Source organism: Dendrobates tinctorius, unplaced genomic scaffold (assembly GCF_039654945.1).
Source record: "Dendrobates tinctorius isolate UK_male_01 unplaced genomic scaffold, ASM3965494v1 ptg000007l, whole genome shotgun sequence".
Lineage (NCBI taxonomy): Eukaryota > Metazoa > Chordata > Amphibia > Anura > Dendrobatidae > Dendrobates > Dendrobates tinctorius.
This window is the reverse complement of record NW_027361675.1, coordinates 6,529,488-6,544,073: the sequence shown is the minus strand read 5'-3', so window position 1 is coordinate 6,544,073 and position 14,586 is coordinate 6,529,488. Positions and strand designations below refer to the sequence as shown.

Here is a 14,586-nt window from a genome sequence, read left to right as displayed (position 1 = left end):
GGGGGTTTTTCACAGGTGGTCAAGCAATTTACTGATCTTACTCACAAGGATGCGGATATAAAAAAAATTGGTCTGTGTCTGCCATAGAACCCTTTTTGAAGTTGAAAAGGTGTTTTATGTCCGCTCCGATATTGGTGCAGCCGGATCCGTCTTAACCTTTTAGTGTGGAGTTGGATGCTTCTAAGGTGGGGGTGGGAGCAGTGTTGTCCCAGGGACCTGCCACTTTGACCAATCTCAAGCCATGTGCCTTCTTTTCCAAGAACTTCTCTTCAGCCAAGAGAAATTATGATGTGGGCAATGGAGAACTTCTTGGGGTCAAATTGGCATTTGAAGAATGGAGGCATTTTTTTTTTGAAGGGGTGGGCCATCTTATCACTGTGATTGCTGATCATAAAAACTTACCCTATATTGAGTCTGCTAAAAGATTATCTCCCAGACAGGCCCGCTGGTCGCTTTTTTTTCCCGGTTTCAGTTTTCCATTACTTTTCGTCCTGGCTCCAAAAATGTCAAAGCTGATGCATTATCTCGAAGTTTTGATTCTGTGTCTCCCCCCGAACCACAATCCTCCATTCTTCCACCTGGGGTGGTGGTGGCTGATGTATCGCTGGAGCGAGAGATTTTATAGACTCTTGCTCCTGCTTCTAATCCGGCGGTAAATTGTTTGTCCCAGAGCAATTCGTTCTAGGCTTCTTCAAGAGTTTCATGGGTCTATGTTGAGTGCACATCCTGGGATTTCTGCCAGGGAGGCTGTGGCAAGGGTTTTTTGGTGGCCCTCATTGGGTAAAGATGTCAAAAAATTAGTATCTGCATGTGAGGTTTGTGCCCGTTCTAAGAACTCTCATTGCCGACCAGATGGGGAATTGGTGCCTTTGCCAGTTCCTGATAGACCATGGACTCACTTGTCCATGGATTTTATCACCAATCTCCCTCCTTCCGGGATAATACCGCGATATGGGTGGTGGACACGTTTTCTAAGCGAGCTCATTTTGGATCCTTGTCCGCATTATCCTCCGCTGAAACCTTGTCCAAGCTGTTTGTGCAACACGTGGTCAGTCTGCATGGGGTATCCATGAATGTGGTGTTTGACAGAGGTGTGCAGTTTGTGGCTAAGTTCTGGAGGGCATTCTGTAAAAAAATTGGATATTACATTGTCCTTTTCTTCTGCCTATCACCCTGAGAGTAATGGTCAGACTGAACGCAACATCAGTCCCTGGAGCAAATTCTTTAGTGTTTGGCCTCTACTAGGCAGGATGAGTGGTGTGATGCATTGCCTTTGGCTGAGTTCACTTTTAACAGTCGTTTGGGTCAGTCCACTGGTATGTCTCCTTTCCTGTTGAACTATGGATTTAATCCACAGCTTGGGGAATTTTCTCATTTGGACTCTGGTTGTGCTGTGGTGGAGGAGTCTGTACAGCGTTTAAAAAATCTGTGGGCTGAGGTCTGTCATAACATCTTCAAGTCTCAGGGGATGTATAAGTTTTTGCAGACAAGAAGAGGGTCTCAGGTCATACTTTTCAGGTTGGTGAGAAGGTTTGTCTCTCCACGCGGAATATTAAGCACAAGGTTCCATCAGCCAAATTGGTGCCAAAAATCATTCGTCCATACGAAATTGTGGAGATAGTCAATCCTGTAGCCTATAGGTTACATCTCCCAGCCTCATTTAAGATTTCCAATGTGTTACACAAATCCCTTTTAAAATCTTGGGGATCTGTTGAGGAAGGTTCTGTGTCGGCTATTCCCCCAGTGTTGGTGGAGGGTCACATGGAATATAAGGTCGGACACATTGTGGATTCTCGTCTGGTACGCCGCACCTTGCAGTATCTGGTACACTGGAAGGGGTATGGTCCAGAGGATCAGTTGCGGGTCCTGGCCCAGTCTGTAAACGCTGATCATTTGTTTTGGGCGTTTCATGCCAGACATCCTGAGAAGCCTGGGGGTCCAGTTGCCCCTCCATTAAGAGGGGGTTCTGTCATGATCTGTATGTGAATTGTGGTTTAGTGCTGCAGGGGTTAATGCTTTTGGCCTCTCTCTGGTTCTGGGAGGGCTTTAAATAGCCTCATATGGGCTCTGTCAGCTGTCAGTGATACTTTTGACCTCCAATTAGTTCCTGACCCTTGCCTCTCTGTTATAACCTTTGCCTGTCCCTTACCTTCTGTTTCATTGCTCCTGTCTGTACCGCGCTGCTATCTCAGGTTTCCAGACTCTGCTTTGTGACTGACCATATCCCTGTCTTGCCCCTCCTGTGCCGTGCCATCTCGTGGCTTAGACCCGCGCCAGTCTGACAACTCTCTGGGCATCTCTAGCCCAAGCCCCGCTTTCCGGAGCTCCGGGACTTGTCTCTGCCCCCAGGCACTCCCCAGCAGTCACGTGCTTCAGGTCCTGTTTACCTGAAGCACGCATCTCCACCGCTGCAGCCCCGCTGCACAAGTATCTTTCAGCATAGTTTGTTCAACTCAGGACACGCGTACTGGCTCAGTGAGCAAGTGCAGTGCGGTTTTCCTGACAGAAGCTAGCTCAACTTTCAAATGGTATTGAAATCAACCAGTGTAGTGGGACGCCCTCACACCCAGGGCTGTGGGGTACTCGGTACCGGGCCCGGGAAAATCTCAATGGGAGTTGTCACGGTAGCTGTGACCCGGCCCCTGGCCCTGGGCGCCTATTGTAAATATTCAGTTTCAATGAATAAGTCGTGACGCCACCTGTGGTGTTCGGCAAAGTAGATGTTAAGCCGACGCTGCAGACAGTTCCTCTGGGACAGATGGTGTTGTGCAGCAGTGATGGTATAGCCCTCCACAGGCAGGGCTGTAGTCCCAGGGCAGGGTGGATGTAGCAACACTTAGATGGTGTAGTGTCAGGCGTAGGGGATGTAGCAGTGTCGGGCAGGTTGACACCGGAATAAGTGGGGGACACCAGAGCATGTAGTTCCAAAGCTTTACTCACAGTCTGTTGTACAAACAGGTGCCTGCTTCCGTGCCGTGTTCTCCGGGTCTGGGACTCAGTCAACCCCCAGGCCAGATGGAATACTCCTTTTCAACACTCCGCCAACTTGTGCCTTTCTGAACGTCTTCTCTTATAGCGCCTTTAGGTGAAGTACTCCTAGTACTGAGTTACACTGGAGTTCCTCTTGTCTGATGTTCCTATGAACTCTACTTGTACGGCAGACAGCTGTAGCCTGCTTCGGGGACTCTCTGCTACTAAGTCCCGGCTCACTATCCATTTCCTGTTGTGCCCCCGAGTCTTGGGTGGAAATAAAGTGGTCACTACTTCTATTCCTCCGGTGTCTGCTGCAGGACCATTAGTATCCATACAACCTCGGGGACCGGGCCCCGGCCTTGCACTTAGAACATCTTGGAAGGGTTCTCTTCTCACCCACTTCCTCTGTTCTCTTTTACTCCTCACATTCCGTACTAATCCTTTCTTTCTATGGAGAGTCAGGCTTTCAGTCTATGTTGCGCTCTCTCTCTCCCTTTCCCATACCAGCAAACCCAGGTCACTGGGATCTGCTGCAGCACTTCCATCCATCTATCCCTCTGTCTAGGGATCTTCTTCTCTCTCGCTCTCCAACCAACTACTGACTGCCTCACTTAAACTCTTCCCGCTCCTTGAAATGTAATCTAACTCCACCCACCTCCCAGCACGTTTCGTGTTCCAAGCAGGGAGCCACCGATGGGTGCTTTCCTATACTCCAAGCAGGGAGCCGCCGAAGGTGCTTTGCTACACTTCTTTGTGGTGTGGGGTGCAGGTGTTGGAGCGTGGTCAGGAGTCTCCACCTTACCTGGATGGTGGGACACCACACCTCAGGAGGAGGTGCAGTACCTCTGTGGCGACTGAGCCTCAGGGGCGCCACAGTAGTGAAATGATGAAGTGCTCTTGCTGTCTTAAAGGGAAAATGTCCAGAAAATCCTTTCCTAAAATAAGCACTACTAGCTCTGAACAGCCACTTGATCAGATACATACAGTTTTATATGGTCCAATGAGTGTTCAAACTTCTAGCAAGAAGATATATTTTCTCACATTTATTGATGACTACTTCAGTTATAAAGTCACCTACCTGCTTAACAATATAGATGAAGTTCCACAGAAACTTGAAGAATATTTTGCTGTAGTGTTTTACAAATTTGGAAGAATGCCAAAAGCCTTGCGTGCAGATAATAGAACCGAATATACAAGTGGTAAGGGGCAAACAATTTTGAAAAAGGATGGAATCATGTTCCAGACTACTATTCAATACAATCCAGAACAAAATGGCAATGCAGAGAGAAAGAACAGTACTATCTGTGAAAGTGGAAGAAGTACATTGTTTGATGCGAATCTACCTACAACGTATTGGGGAGAAGCCATCATGACAGCTTGCTATCTTCAAAACAGAGTGCCATGTAAAGCCACAAATAAAAATTCATATGAGCTATGGAACTGCGAGAAGCATAACCTGAAGCACCTCAGGATATTTGGAAGCAAAACATTTATGTATGTCCCAAAAGAAAAACATTCCAAGTTGGGAGCAAGGAGTCCTTGTAGGCTATAGAGAAACTCAAAAGGGATACAGAATCCTGTACCCAGAGACCAACACAGTAACAATCAGCAGAGATGTAGTGATTGTTGAAAACTCAGTATCTCTCAAATTCCATGAAGTTACACCAGTTATTCAACTTACGAAGTGAGAACAAGAATCTCAATCCCCAAACCCAGATGCCAAAAGGAAAAAACTGAAGTGTAGATAAGCTCTGAAGCCACCAAAGAAGACACAGAAGAACCAAGTCAACCTCCAGTCAGGAGATCAGAAAGGCCAAACGAAGGTGTCCCAGCTGGACGCCTTTCTATATGGTCAGAACACTTCCTGAACCAGAGAGACAGTCATGGCAAGAGATGCAAAAACTGCCTATCCGCGAGTAGCAGTAGTGGATAAATGTCGCTAATGAGGAGATGGAGTCCCTTTACCAACTCCAGACATGTGAGCTTAGTGAGCTACCACAATGAAAAAGAAATTGCAAAGCTAGGTGAAATTCTCTACCAGCACTTTGAGACTAAGGACCTTGGAAATGTGACATACTATTTGGGAATCCAAATCCAGAGAGAGGAAGATGGGAGTTTTCTTCTCAGCGAAAGTTCTAAAATTTCCGCAAGCCGAAACCAATATGGAATGTGAGAAGCCAAAGGTGTGTCAACACCAATGGATCCGTCCTACTTAAAGTCATTAGGAGAAGATCTGCTACCTAACAACGAGAGTTACAGACAAGCAGTGGGGGTGCTTCTGTACATAGCAACCAAAACTCATCCGGATATCACAGCCACAGTTGGAATTCTATGCCAACATATAAGCAAGCCATGCCAAAGAGACTAGAATGCAATTAAGAGAATTCTTCAATATCTTAAAGAAACTCTCAGGCTAAATCTTAAGATATCTGCATCAGGAGATCTCACTCTCAAAGGTTTTGTGGATGCAGACTGGGCTGGAGATTCAAGTGATCGGAAATCAACAAGTGGTTACTTGTTCAAGTTAGGAGAAATTTCAGTTTCATGGTTCAGCAGAAAACAAGTGTCAGTAGCACTAGATTCTACAGAAGCAGAATATTTGTCTGCTGCTTATGCAAGTCAAGAAGTAATTTGGTTGAAAAAAAAATTCAGAAGATTTTGGCAAACCATTAGCTCAACCAACAGTTATCGATGAGGACAACCAAGGATGCATTAATCTTGACAACAGTGAGAAGATTAGTGCAAGGACTAAGCACATTGATGTAAAACATCACCACTTACGTGACTTAGTGGAACGTGGTGTACTTGAGTTTGTTTATTGCGAGTCTGACAAAATGATAGCTGATAGTATGACAAAGCCATTATCAAGGGCAAGCCATTATCAAGTTTGTGGACTTCAGAACCGCAATGGGACAAACAGGATAAGTAGTTGTTGATTGATGGAGTTGGAATATGTTTGGTGCAACAACTCCATTACTGTCTGAGTGTTTAGTTCCTAAATCTGTATGCTGTTCATAAAGTTAGAACAAAAAAAAACTCCCAGAGGCTCACACAGGTAGAGCATTTCCTGTTTTCCTGAGTCTGTATCTGAGAGAAGCTGCCTGTTGTAGATGCTGCATAGATGGAGACACACAAATGATTTATTCGAGATCTATTAAGCTAATCATATATTGTTCCTGATTGTTCCTGAACAAAGAAGCTCTGTTGCCACACTGTAGGAAAGTATCCTGAATAATCTGCTGCCAACAATAATAAAAAATACTTTTGAAATATAGTACTGTATAGAGACAACATGCAGTTGTACATAATAATAACCATAGCTTCATTCAGATCTTCTTTGCCTTTCTTATTTTAGAGAATCCAGGCTCTAGAGTGAGTTTAAAGAAAAATACAAGGTTCTAATCAATGAATGTCACTATTTGTGTAATTAGTGGTCAGATAAGAGTGTCATTAGCTTTGTAAATTATGCATTTGTTCAGAACTGCTTTTGGCTGTTTGTAGATATATTATAATTGCACATTTCTCTAAGGGCCCCGTCACACTAAGCGACTTACCAGCGATCCCGACACCGATATCAAGGTGTCAGGATCGCTAGTAAGTCGCTATGTGATCGCTGGTGAGCTGTCACACAGACAGCTTCACCAGCGATCAGCACAGCGATGCCGAGCGCCCGGCATCGCTGGCCATCCCTGTAAAAAAATAGAATCAAAATGAAAAAAATATAGTTATTCTCACCTTCCGACGTCCTGTTCAGCCATCCTGCCTCTCTCCACGCTCCGGTCCCAGTGATCCTTTGCGAGAATGACCACGAGATGTCACGGTCTCGAGGGATAACAAAGTCTCGCGGTCATTCATGCAAAGGATCACTGGGACCGGAGCGTGGAGAGAGGCAGGATGGCTGAACGGAACGTCGGAAGGTGAGAATAACTATATTTTTTATTTTTTTTTATTTTTTACAGCTGATCGCTGATCTCCCGCCTGTCACACACAGCGATGCGTGCAGGCCAGCGGGAGACCAGCGACCAAAGAAATGTCCAGAGGTTTCTTCCAGCGATCAGCGATACCGGCAGGGGTGCCGCTCGCTGATCGCTGTCACACACAGCGATCTCGCTGGTGAGATCGCTGTTACGTCACAAAAGTTGTGTAAATTGCTAAAAAATGTTATGTTGGTCTTTGCAATTTTTACTAACATTTTTCTTTGGTTTTCACAGCTTCCTGGCTACAGGAGAATCCCTAACTTCACTACATTACCAGTTACACCTTGGAATATCTACAATTTCCGTAATTGTGAAAGAGACCTGTCTGGCTATATGGGATACCTTGCATCAGGAGTACATTCCACAACCGACAAAGGACATCTGGCTGACAAGTGCAGAACTTTTTGAGAAACGGTGCCAATTCCCAAATTGCTTGGGTGCCTTAGATGGCAAACACATCCGTATTGCAACTACAAGAAGTACTTTTCTATAGTACTCATGGCCATAGCAGATGCCAACTGTAAATTCCTGGCTGTGGACATTGGAGCCTATGGCCGGTTCAACGACTCGCAAATCTTCAAAACTTCTCCGATGGGCCGTTGTTTGTATGGAGATACGTATGATTTTCCACCAGCCAGACCACTCCCGGGAACAACTGGACCATCTATGCCATATGTCTGTGTTGGTTTTGAGGCATTCCAGTTGTCACCACACTTACTAAAACCATATGCAAGCAGAGACTTGACCAGAACCAAAAGAGTCTTCAATTACCGCTTAACTCGAGCCAGACGAGTGGTGGAGTGTGCTTTTGGAATTTTAGCCGCAAAGTGGCGAGTTCTGTTAACTGCCATAATACTGCACACACAAACAGTGGATGAGGTTGTCAAGGCCTGTGTGGTGCTGCATAACTTTGTACTTTCCAAGGAGCCTGTTTCCGTGGATGATGAAGGCTCAGAAACAACCTTGTGGGATTACCAAAGCAGCTCTGTTCGCTCCGCAGGTTCTGTTTCCAGAATGAGGGATCACTTTGCACAGTATTTTGTGTCACCTGTAGGCAGGGTTCCTTGGCAAGACAACATAGTGTGAGATCTTTATTTCATGTCTTGGTGATTTATGTTTCTGTACAAAGTGTTTTTATTGACACCAAGTTTTATTAATTAGTTTCCAAAAGTTTGATATTTTTGGTAATAAACCAAATTTGTTATACCTTTTAACGTGTGGTGTGTAATTTGTTTTTACCTTTGTTTGCTACCATACCAGCTTACCTAAATGAAGGCACTGAAACAAATAATAGAGTTTAAAAAAAATACATTTTATTTAAATTTTTTTGAAATTTTTCTTCAAAACCTTGTCATATTTTTTTCGAATAAAACTTTTTGTGTTACAACTTTTTTTATGTTTTTAAATTTTTTGAAAAATATTTTTAACATAATAATAGTCTTTTTTTAACAATGAAAACAACTTTCATAGGTCAGTAAAGTGTGGGGTGGAGATACTAGCGGAGGGACTGGCAGGTTGGACCACGTCGATAGGTGGGGAAAGCCTACTGGGTTGGGGTGTAGTGGAAGGGGGGGGAACAGGAGGCTTAGCGGGGGGGTGGTGTTGGGGTAGGTGGAATACTAAATGGGGAAGGAAAGCTGGACAAGGAAGAAAACATTGGGGAAGATGCTGGGATTTGGGGCCGTGATGGGAATTTGGACTGGGTAGGGTATTGGGACTGTGTTTGGTATTGGGCCTGTGTTTGGTATTGGGCCTGGGGTGGGAATTGGGCCTGGGCTGGGAAAGTTGTAGTGGCTGTGTGGGGATGTGTGGGTGTTGGAGGGGCTTCGGACATGACCTGCACTAGAGCAGCATGGCTGGCTTGCATTACCCGCATCTGCTGGTCAAGAGTTAGCTTTTCCATGCTCCTGAGCAAGGATTGATAAAAAAGGTTGTTTGGAGATTGACTTGCATCTGAATGCAGCCTATCCAAGCGACTGCTGTGTTCACTGATGCGTGTTTGCACCATGTTGAACCCAGCAGTCACTTGCTCTCCCAAAATTTTGAAAGAGCTTTGGAAGGATGCATTCAGATGCATGAACTCAGGAGCATAGCTCCTTTCCGGACCCCTCTGTCGCTGCCTCAACGAACCTAATGGTGGTCTTGAGGTGGCAGGATCAGAGGGGTTTGGTAAAGGGAATGCCAAGTCTTGACCAGCAGCTTCAAGTAACGAATGCTGCAATGATGCTCCAGTGCTGGCGGAAGTGGATGAGGCAGAGGTACCGGAAGGGTCAGACGAGGGGTCAGAGGGGTTGGGTCTACCGACGTGGCCCTTGGTGGCGGACTCCTGAGAGATCGCTCCAGAGGGTTCCAAGGTAGATGCAGGCGCCCGATGGCTGCAGACGGTGCTGTGAAATAGGAAAAAAAACAATATATTGATAGGAAAAAGCCCTGACTGAAACCAAAAAAGTTAGACAGGTAAACATGGTGATTTATTCAATGGGCTGTTGAATACTTACGTTCTACTCAGCATTGTTTCCCTGAGGAAGGACAGGGCACGGCTGTATTTATACCGAGTCCTTCTCCGTCCTGCTGAGCCACTCGGGACCTGCATCTCCTGGTTAAACTCCCTCTTGAAGCGATCCCTGAGTGATCGCCACCGCTTCCTAACCCTTTCACCTGTGAAGACAAGAATGAAATTAAAAAAAGGGTTAATTACAATACATTCCATTCAGCTCTAAACATTACTGAAAAGTGAATACTCACATTCTTGAGTTTGCTGCCTTGGCTGAAGGTCCTCCCACCTCGGCAAAAGATTTTGGCATACTTCCTTCCAGAGCCGACGGGTCACATGTGTATCAGCATATTCCACAGCGGCTCCCGCTCGCGGACCTCCTCGATTAGGTGGTCCACATCAAGGCCGCCGTCCTCACCATCTGAGTCGGGAGCATGCTGTGAAGGCTGTGAAAAGAAAAAAAATAAATGCATAATTAGTACACTGAAACCCAAAACTACCAAGAGGAAAAAAAGAAAAAAAAATAACTCAATGCTGGCTTACCGCTGCAGCGATGATGACGCCGACTCTGGGAGCGGCTGGGAGGACCTTCATGGCGTTGGCCAGAATGTGCAGCAGACTAAAACAAAAGAAAAAGAATTATCTTTGATGTAGGCATATGTTGTATATGTACAGTGATGTATGATGATCTGTTTTGTGTTGGGTGCACTGCGATGTGTGAAGCAACGGTTTCGCCACAACTTACACTCTGTGCGCCCGCTCCTTGTATTTCTACACCCATCTCGTCCCCTTCTGAGAGGCCCTCGGCTGCTTCAGCTTCCTGAGCAAACATAATTAATGCATATAGTGATTAACAGAAATTTTAACTATGACACCAAAAACTAAAATTTTTTTAACTTACCGCTACACGCTGTCACTCTGGAGGAGGGCTCTCCGAAGAGGACATTCTTGCAAAGTGGTCCCTGGTGGCTCTGTAAGTAAAAAGACACTTGTAATCTGCTATACACATTGAATTGGCAGATTGGGGTCTTCAAAACTTACATCTGGAAAGTGGCGTGCTGTGTGTGCAGTCGTGGTGGTCCCTGGTGGCTCTGTAAGTAAAAAGAATTTATAGTTAGACCCACCCCATAAACTAGGTAATCTGAAAGATTTAATAACCACCCTGTTCCAATTATGTGAGCAATGTTCATGCAGGCCAACACCAACAGTTTTGAGAAACAAACCCAAAAACAAATAGACCCAAGTCACACCAGTGTGAGCAGGATTACCTACTTCAATAGTATGTGTAAGCTGTGAAACCTTTTCCACCCACCCAAACAAAAAAATAAAAAATAAAAAAAAACCTTTAAAATTGAAAGGCCTAAACACCATGTGAAAATGTATTGACCACATATGTGATTTTAAAATATCCCTTTAAAAATTACTAAAGAAAAAAATAAACCCTTTAAAAATTTTCTATTAACTTTTTTCTTAAAAAATAAACCCTCAACCAACTCAGTATTGCATGTGTGGCCATTTGTACATACACCAGGTTAAAATTTACGTTTGTGAAATGATACTACGGACATTTTTAAGAAAATTTTTATTAATTCTTTTTTAATTTTCTTTTTTTTTTTACCATCACAATTAGGAGCTAAAATGCTCATTATTTTAAATACAAGTACATCAACTGGAAATGGTTTCAACAAAAAAACAAAAACAAAAAATTTAAAGAAAAAACCAAACACACGTAAGACACACGCTCACACACTGAAACCACATGCTGCACAGACCACACTACTTGGTAAATACATCACATTAAAAAAAAAAATGCACGTGCACTCACCCAGTTGCACGGACGCATGCACCCGCAATCACCCAGACGCACGCACGCATGCACGAAAGCACACAGGTGCATGCACAACGAATGCACACGCACAAAAGCACACAGGCGCAGACATAACACAGGCGCAGGCATAACGCACACACACACAAAAGCACACACAGATGCACACACACAAAAGCACACAGGCTATGCAAACACACACAGATGCACAAAAGCACACAGGCAGACCAAAACACAAAGATGCACACAGACATGCACACACACACACGCATGCACCCACAGACACACGCAAAGATGGCAGGAGTCCCACTGTCTGGATGCTGGCAGGCCCCAGGCTGGAGCTGCACGCTGGCTGGCTTCACAGTGGCAGGCCTCAGGTTGCAGCTGGACTCTGGCAGGACGCTGGCTGGTGCAGGACGCTGGCAGGACGCTGGCTGTATTCAGGTTTAGCTCTGGCTGTATTCAGTACGTCATACAGACATAAACACATGCACACGCACACAGACATGCACACAGACGTATGAAAAATGGCTGTACTCACACTGGCTGGAAGGCTGTAGCGTGATGCTGGCTTCTGGCAGCACAGTCAGGCCTCTGGCTAGGATTTATAGAAGCTGGTGCTGGCTGCCTGGACGCTGGCTGCCTGGACGCTGGCTGGCTGGATGCTGGTTGAATGCTGGCTGGATGCTGGTTGAATGCTGGCTGGATGTGGGCTGGATGCAGTCTTCAGTGTTGTGAGTTCATTTTCCCCTTCACTACTGAGGCCCGAGGAACTCCCTCTTCTGGTGAAGAAAGGTAGTGAGCCTGATTGTCAAACACCTGGGGCTGATGATGATGACAGGCTGAGTGGAGTTAATGACTGGATATAAGGCTGCTGACGCCCTTCTGGCCTGCGGGTGATTTCTCTGTGGACTTCTAGGAAACCAGTCTGATTCCTGCTCATCTAAAGCTAAGATTTCTGCTTTGCCTTTTTGCATTAGTGTTTTGTTTTCCTTGCTTTTCTGGATTCTGCCATTCCCTGCTGGGGTGAGCTGAATCTCCTGTTGCTCTGTCTTCAGAATATTCCTGAGTACTGACAGCTTTTTTGAAGCCTAGCGTCTTCAGGGCCTTTTTACTGTCAGTTTGTTGGCTCTTATTTTCATAGGGTTTTTCACGGATTGCAGACAGCAGCCTTCCTGTCCTTTCCTATCTAAGCTAGCGTGGGCCCCATCTTTGCTCAGTCTATCTTTCTGTCTGTGTTTTGTTCTTTCTTCTTGCTTCACCGTCATTATATGTGGGGGGCTGCCTTTTGCTTTGGGGTCTGCTCTGGGGCAGTTTAGATTTCCCTTTCTGTTGTTAGGCTATGTAGTCCTCCGGCTGTGATCGAGGGGCCTAGGGCATCGTAGGAGCCCCCCACGGCTACTGCTAGTTGTGTTTATAGGTTCAGGGGTCTGCAATCCGATAGCTGCCAACTTCTCTGGTTTTCTGGACTTAGCTAGCATTTCTATTTTTGCCTCCTACGGTGACTCAATCATAACAGAGTCACCCGCCATACCGCAGATTCTAGGGTACTCAATAGCAGGAAAGAATTGTATAAAAAAAAAAAAAAAGTGTGTATATTTTTTCCTCTATATCTCTGAGGCCGTTGGGGGAATTTTTTTTTTTCTCTCAATGGAGATAAAGCAATTGTCTGATCGTGTGGAGCAGCTCGCTGCGGAAGTGCGGGGAATTTCCGCCTACCTTGCTCATTCACTTGCTGCTGAACCAAAGATTCCTACACCTGATGTATTTTTTTGGGATCGGTCTAAATTTTTGAATTTCAAAAATAATTGTAAATTATTTTTTGCCTTGAAGCCTAACTCGTCAGGGAGCTCCGCGCAGCAGGTTAAAATTGTCATCTCTTTGCTGCGTGGCGATCCCCAGGATTGGGCGTTTTCTTTGAAACCAGATGATCCTATTCTGACTAATGTGAACGCATTTTTTCAGGCCTTGGGGTTGTTGTATGACGAACCTAATGCCATTGATCAGGCTGAAAAGACCCTGCTGGCATTGAACCAGGGTCGTGATTCTGCAGAATTGTACTGTCAAAAATTCCGAAAGTGGGCAGTACTTACTACCTGGAATGATAATGCCTTGGCTGCTCTCTTTCGGAAGGGGTTGTCAGAAGCCATAAAAGATACTATGGTGGGATTTCCTGTTCCCTCTGGTCTTGACGATTCTAAGTCTTTAGCCATTCAGGTTGATCGGCGTTTACGCGAACGCAGAGCTGCACGAGAGGTGTTGCCACCTGTTGAACAGATGTCTGAACCTATGCAATGTGATAGAGTTTTTTCCAGAGAGCAGCGTCAGGAGTTCAGAAGGCATAATAAGTTGTGTTTTTTCTGTGGAGATGCCTCGCATATTATTTCTGTCTGTCCTAAACGTGAGAAACGCTTTGCACACACGTTTTCTGTTGGTGGTGTTCAACCTAAGTTTCTTCTGGCTATTACTCTGATCTGCTCCCTGTCCACATTTTCCGCCAAGGCTTTTGTGGATTCGGGAGCAGCTCTAAACCTAATGGACTTGGATTTTGCTAAACGTTGTGGATTTCCGATGACACCTCTGCAGACGCCTATCCCTTTGAGGGGGATTGATGCTACTCCTTTGGCTAAAAATAAACCTCAGTTTTGGACCCAGGTGGTAATGCGGGTCGCCCCAGACCATCAAGAAAATTGCAGGTTTTTGGTGTTGCATAATCTGCATGATACTATTGTTCTGGGGTTTCCCTGGTTACAAATTCATAATCCAGTTTTGGATTGGAAATCTGTGTCTGTGGTGAGTTGGGGTTGTCGGTGTGCCTTTAGTGAGGCTCCGGTGTTTTCCACCTCTCCTCAGTCGCATGATGTTCCTGATTATTTGGCGGACTTTTATGATGTATTTAGTGAGAATGAGTCTGCGTCTCTGCCTCCTCATAGGAGTTATGACTGTGCTATTGAACTGAGCCCGGGGTGTAAATTTCACAAGGGTCGGCTCTTCAATTTATCTGTACTCGAGCACGAGGCTATGCGATCCTATATTAAGGAGGCATTGGAGAAGGGTCATATTAGACCATCCTCGTCACCCTTAGGTGCCTTTTTTTTTTTTTTGTGGCCAAAAAGGATGGATCATTAAAACCTTGTATTGATTATCGTGCTCTCAACAAAATTACTGTCAAATATCAGTATCCGTTACCCCTGATTTCTGATCTATTCTCCAGAGTTAAAGGTGCTTGCTGGTTTACCAAGCTTGACCTCAGGGGGGCGTATAATCTTATTCGCATTAAGCAGGGGGATGAATGGAAGACGGCGTTTAATACTCCG

General features: G+C 45.3%; 1 pseudogene; it reads left to right on the top strand.

The window, feature by feature from the left end:
* LOC141088945 (uncharacterized) overlaps nt 1–8,110 on the top strand; it is a 67,404-nt pseudogene extending 59,294 nt beyond the window's left edge.
* The last annotated feature ends 6,476 nt before the right edge of the window (nt 8,111–14,586 follow it).